This window comes from Scyliorhinus torazame, chromosome 5 (assembly GCF_047496885.1).
Source record: "Scyliorhinus torazame isolate Kashiwa2021f chromosome 5, sScyTor2.1, whole genome shotgun sequence".
In the NCBI taxonomy this organism is placed as follows: Eukaryota; Metazoa; Chordata; class Chondrichthyes; order Carcharhiniformes; family Scyliorhinidae; genus Scyliorhinus; species Scyliorhinus torazame.
In genome coordinates, this window is record NC_092711.1 from 90,792,299 (window position 1) to 90,798,867 (window position 6,569).

Below are 6,569 nucleotides of genomic sequence, written 5' to 3' on the forward strand. Positions count from 1 at the left end.
AGGAATGGTTGAGGGCTCTGGGTCTGTACTCGTTGGAGTTTAGAAGGATGAGGGGGGATCTTATTGAGACTTACAGGATATTGCGAGGCCTGGATAGAGTGCACGTGGAGAGGATCTTTCCACTTGTAGGAAAAACTAGAACCAGAGGACACCATCTCAGACTAAAGGGACGATCCTTTAAAACAGTGATGAGGAGGAATTTCTTCAGCCAGAGGGTAGTGAATCTGTGGAACTCTTTGCCGCAGAAGGCTGTGGAGGCCAAATCACTGAGTGTCTTTAAGACAGAGATAGATAGGTTTTTGATCAATAAGGGGATCAGGGGTTATGGGGAGAAGGCAGGAGAATGGGGATGAGAAAATATCAGCCATTGAATGGCGGAGCGGACTCGATGGGCCGAGTCGCCTAATTCTGCTCCTATATCTTTTGGTGATTCTAGAATCGCCAAACCTGCACATCTTTAGACGGTGGGAGAAAACTGGAGCACCTGGAGGAAACACACACAGTCACGGGGAGAAGGTGCAAACTTCACACAGTCACCCAAGGCCGGAATTGAACCCAGGTCACTGGTGCTGCGATGCAACAGTGCTAACCACTGTGCTACATCTGTGGTGAGAGAAACAGAGTTAATATTTGTTGTTCTTTGTTGTAACAGTTCTGTGGAAGGGTCAATGGACTCTTTAAAAAAAGTCCATGAAATGAAAAGAAGTAGAAAGAAAGTGTTTTACGCAGAGAAGATTCAGTCTGTGTGAAGCTCAATCTTCATTCACACAAAGCCTGCAATCTGGTTGGCTGGGGAACAGAGTCCATCCAGTCCTCCAAATCTTCCCATTGGTCAACACCTCTCAGGCAGGAAATGAGGTTTGGAACCCGCGCCCACGTGGCCAATGCGAAGAACTCAAAATGATGCAGACTCTCAGCCAATGAGGGATCAGCCGCGCCCCTCATTCACTCCAATTGCTTGGAGGACCAGCCGCTCCCTCTCGGTTCCCCAGCCCTCACCCTCTTCCTATTGGTCCTGAGCTGCCGTCAATCAGCCCCGGGCATTGTGATTCGGAGCATGCGCAGTGTGGCTGCGGGACATGGATTTTGGCGCTTGTTTGTCCCGGAGAAACGGAGTCAGCGTCAGGCGGTGGGTGGGAGGATTTGGAAACACTTTGTGGGTCCGCAAACCCTTCACAATCATTGTCAGCTCCCTGGTTTGCAGCTGCGGAGCTTCTCCCTCCCTCCCGGGAACAGGCCCAGGTTAACGGGCACCATCCTGCTTCAGACACTGGAGGATGGTTCACATCAGAGGATGGGGGAGGGGGACAAGAAATAAGAGCTTCCACTTTGCACTCAAATCAATGAGGCCTCTGATCTCTGGCAAGGAAGGAAACCCTGGCAGGTGGGCTGGGAGGATTCGCAAACACCCGCTGGAGGCCCCAAACCCCCAATAAGACCCATTGATTTTATTGTCAGTCTGCAGACAGGAGCTGGAGAACTGAACCCAGGCAGAGGAGAGGGAGGGAGAAAACTGGGAGTGGAGGAAAGAAATGGTGCAGATGGTGAGATGGGCTTGGATTTCAGCCCAGGGAGGAGGGAGAGTGTGTGGGACAGGGATTTACAGCTTTGGGGGAACAAGAGAGGAAAAAATGTTCCAGAGAAACTAGAATTGTTTGTTCAGAATTTCTATCCTGGACTGACAGTGATGGCTTTTGTAAACTCCTTTTACAGGATATTGGAAGTGGAGGATTGGCCAACAGGAAGCTCAAACCAAACATCTCATCGAGCTCTCAAAGAGTCACTCAATTCATTACAACCTGAATATCATCAGTGGAAGCTAAAATGTTTCTCTTTTGTGTCTGTGGGAAAAGATTTCAAACATCAGTGACTGGAAAAGCATCGCGACGCACACACACCCGAGTGAGAATGTTCCAGTGAACTGACTGTAGAAAGAACTTTAACCAGACATACAGCGTGAAAAAACATCGCCATTCACAGCGGGGAGAAACCGTACAAGTATTCTGTGTGTCTTCGAGGCTTCAACTGATCTCCAACCTGGAGAGACACACGGACACAGGTACCATGGAGAAACCATGGAAATGTGAAGATTGTGGTAAAGGATTCAATTATCCATCCTTGCTGGAAAACCACCGACGCAGTCACACTGGGGAGAAACCATTTACTTGCTCTGTGTGTGGAAAGGGATTTACTCAGTTATCCTGCTTCCAGTCACACCAACAAACCCACACCGAAGAGAGGCCGTTCAGCTGCACCTCCTGTGGAAAGAGGTTCAGGTCTTCACCCAATCTCATTGCACATCAACGGGTTCACTCTGGGAAGAAACCATTCACCTGCTCTGTGTGTGGTAAGGAATACAGTCACCCATCGAACCTGCTGATACACCAGCAAACTCACACAGGGGAGAGGCCATTCACCTGTTCCGACTGTGGGAAGGAATTCACCAAGTCCTTTAACCTAGTGATCCACCAACGCACTCACACTGGGGAAAGGCCGTTCACTTGCTCCGTGTGTGGGAAGGGATTCACTCAGCCATCTAACCTGCTGACACACCAGCGAGTTCATAAGTAACTGCAGGGGTTGGATTCATTAGTTTCGCTGGTGTTAATCACATCCAGGATTGTTAGTCTGATAGTATTTGGTTTGCTCCTGCTGATGTTAACAAATCCGATAAATGGCTGGCATTTAAATACCTTCAGACATGTCACTGATCTTTGGGGCTGTGATGTCCCTTTTTGAAAGCATCGTCTGTGATGTTTTCCTTTGATTCAAGAACGCCTCCACCTGGAAGTTCACCTCCAAGTCACTCACCATCTCCACTTGGAATTATATCGACATTCCTTCACTGCAGCTGGATCAAAACCTTGGAATTCCCTTCCTAACATGGTTGGACTGCAGCGGCTCAGGAAGGCTGCTCACCTCCATCTTTTCAAGGGCAATTAGGGATGGACAATAACTGCTGACCGAGCCAGCGACACCCACATCCCATGAAGGATTTTTTTAAAAGTCTCACCAAGAGCTCATTCACAAAATTATGAACTTTCAGTTCAAGCCTAAATTGATCTTTCACGGAGTCTCTTGTCAACTCTACATGGCCGCCCATTGCCATCTGTACCGGCAGCCTGGTCACAGAACTCGAATCACTTCACTCCGCTGTGTTGGTAGTTTTGAAATCAATAGTTTTAATGTAACCCAACTATTTTCAGGTTAATTCACTTTAGAGTCATTGTCATGAAAGGTTAAAATGCCATTTTGTACACGAGCAGATGTCGGGTCAAATATAAATCAGCAGTCCATTAAGTTAACCAATTATTGTTGACACTTTGGCTAATTAGAGATTAGAAAAGTTGAGCTGAGGGGATAAAACTAATGTTTTGATGAAACATTTTGTTAACATGTTACCACGTTTTGGGATTATTACTTCATATCTTTCACCTGCTCAACTGAGGAAAGTTGTAAGAAGTCTGTTTAATTGTTAAAGATAAACTGCTCTGTCAATTACTGTCCATTAAACTTTGTTTTTTATCTTTCTGACTTATCTTTTTTGAAAATTTAGAGCACCCAATTATTTTTTTCCAATTAAGGGGCAATTTACCGTGGCCAATTCACCTGCCCTGCACAGATTTTTGGATTGTGAGGGTGAGACCCACGCAGACACAGGGAGAACGTGCAAACTCCAGACGGTCAGTGACCCAGGGCCGGGATCGAACCCGGGTCCTCGGCGCCATGAGGCAGCAGTGCTAACCACTGTGCCACCGTGCCGTCCCCGACATGTTTCCTTTCTACCTTTTAATGGTTTAAAAATATTTTGAATTTACCATTTAAAGTAATCATTCTGTCAGATAGTTAAATCTTGCATAATCTGATTTAATTGAAAGTTGGGGATTTATGGCAAATAATCTGTACCCCATAAATCAACTTCAAAATGTAAATGTTACCTGGATTTGGTGTCTCGGATGTGAGGCTCAGTAATATTCACCCATAATTTAGAATAGCAAAGGTTCCACTGGAACAAAGATTCAGTCATTTTCTATTTCAGGCAAAATACAGAGCAGTACAGGAGCACACTGACAGTGTAGCAGTCTCATGGGCTCCTGTTAAATACAGAGCAGTACAGGAGCACACTGACAGTGTAGCACAGTCTCCTGTTAAATACAAAGCAGTACAGGAGCACACTGACAGTGTAACACAGTCTTATTAGTCTGCAGACTACTGTTAAATACTGAGCAGTACAGGAGCACACTGACAGTGTAACAGAGTCTCATCAGCCTGCAGGCTCCTGTTAAATACAGAGCAGTACAGGAGCACACTGACAGTGTAACAGAGTCTCATCACTCTGCAGACTCCTGTTAAATACAGAGCAGTACAGCAGCACACTGACAGTGTAACACAGTCTCCTGTTAAATACAAAGCAGTACAGGAGCACACTGACAGTGTAACACAGTCTTATTAGTCTGCAGACTCCTGTTAAATACAGAGCAGTCAGGAGGGCTAGAAGGGGTCACGAAAAGTCATTGGCAAATAGGGTTAAGGAAAATCCCAATGCTTTTTACATGTAAATAAAAAGCAAGAGGGTAGCCAGGGAAAGGGTTGGCCCACTGAAGGATAGGCAAGGGAATCTATGTGTGGAGCCAGAGGAAATGGGCGAGGTACTAAATGAATACTTTGCATCAGTATTCACCAAAGAGAAAGAATTGGTGCATGTTGAGTCTGGAGAAGAGTGTGTCGATAGCCTGGGTCACATTGAGATCCAAAAAGACGAGGTGTTGGGCGTCTTGAAAAATATTAAGGTAGATAAGTCCCCAGGGCCTGATGGGATCTATCCCAGAATACTGAAGGAGGCTAGAGAGGAAATTGTTGAGACCTTGACAGAAATCTTTGGATCCTCACTGTCTTCAGGTGATGTCCCGGAGGACTGGAGAATAGCCAATGTTGTTCCTTTGTTTAAGAAGGGTAGCAAGGATAATCCAGGGAACTACAGGCCGGTGCGCATTACGTCAGTGGTAGGGAAATTACTGGAGAGAATTCTTCAAGACAGGATCTACTCCCATTTGGAAGCAAATGAACGTATTAGTGAGAGGCAGCATGGTTTTGTGAAGGGGAGGTCATGTCTCACTAACTTGATAAGAGTTTTTCGACGAGGTCACAAAGATGATTGATGCAGGTAGGGCAGTGGATGTTGTCTATATGGACTTCAGTAAGGCCTTTGACAAGGTCCCACATGGTAGACTGGTACAAAAGGTGAAGTCACACAGGATCAGGGGTGAGCTGGCAAGGTGGCTACAGAACTGACTAGGTTATAGAAGGCAGAGTAGCAATGGAAGGGTGCTTTTCTAATTGGAGGGCTGTGATTAGTGGTGTTCCGCAGGGATCAATGCTGGGGAGATCAGTGCTGGGACCTTTGATGTCCGTAGTATATATAAATGATTTGGAGGAAAATGGAACTGGTCTGATTAGTAAGTTTGCAGACGACACAAAGGTTGGTGGAATTGCGGATAGCGATGAGGACTGTCAGAGGATACAGCAGGATTTAGTACGTTTGGAGACTTGGGTGAAGAGATGGCAGATGGAGTTTAATCCAGACAAATGTGAGGTAATGCATTTTGGAAGGTCTAATGCAGGTAGGGAATATACAGTGAATGGTAGAACCCTCAAGAGTATTGACAGAGAGATCTAGGTGTACAGGTCACTGAAAGGGGCAACACAGGTGGAGAAGGTAGTCAAGAAGGCATACGGCATGCTTGCCTTCATTGGCCAGGGCATTGAGTATAAGAATTGGCAAGTCATGTTGCAGCTGTATAGAACCTTAGTTAGGCCACACTTGGAGTATAGTGTTCAATTCTGGTTGTCACACTACCAGAAGGATGTGCAGGCTTTAGTGAGGGTGCAGAAGAGATTTACCGGGATGTTGCCTGGTATGGAGGGCATTAGCTGTGAGGAGCGGCTGAATAAACTCGGTTTGTTCTCACTGGAACAACGGAGGTTGAGGGGCGACCTGATAGAGGTCTACAAAATAATGAGGGGCATAGACAGAATGGATAGTCAGAGGCTTTTACCCAGTGTAGAGGGGTCAATTACTAGGGGGCATAAGTTTAAGGTGTGAGGGGCAAGGTTTAGAGGAGATGTATGAGGCAAGTTTTTTATACAGAGGGTAGTAGGTGCCTGGATCTCGCTGGCGGAGGAGGTGGTGGAAGCAGGGACGATAGTGACATTTAAGGGGCATCTTGACAAATACATGAATAGGATGGGAATAGAGGGATACGGACCCAGGAAGTGTAGAAGATTGTAGTTTAGTCGGGCAGCATGGTCGGCACGGGCTTGGAGGGCTGAAGGGCTTGTTCCTGTGCTGTACATTTCTTTGTTCTTTGTTCAGTACCAGAGCACACTGACAGTGTAACACAGTCTCATCAGTCTGCAGGCTCCTGTTAAATACAGAGCAGTACAGGAGCACACTGACAGTGTAACACAGTCTCATCAGTCTGCAGGCTCCTGTTAAATACAGAGCAGTACAGGAGCACACTGACAGTGTAACACAGTCTCATCAGTCTGCAGACTCCTGTTAAATACAG

The 6,569-nt window shown here is 46.3% G+C and overlaps 1 long non-coding RNA gene across 1 annotated transcript; it reads left to right on the plus strand.

The window, feature by feature from the left end:
* The first annotated feature begins 468 nt into the window (after positions 1 to 468).
* LOC140418921 (uncharacterized) lies at positions 469 to 3,525 on the plus strand. The gene is made up of 2 exons (XR_011945420.1): positions 469 to 1,129; positions 1,714 to 3,525. It is a non-coding gene; the product is annotated as an uncharacterized lncRNA (long non-coding RNA).
* Positions 3,526 to 6,569: the final 3,044 nt, after the last annotated feature.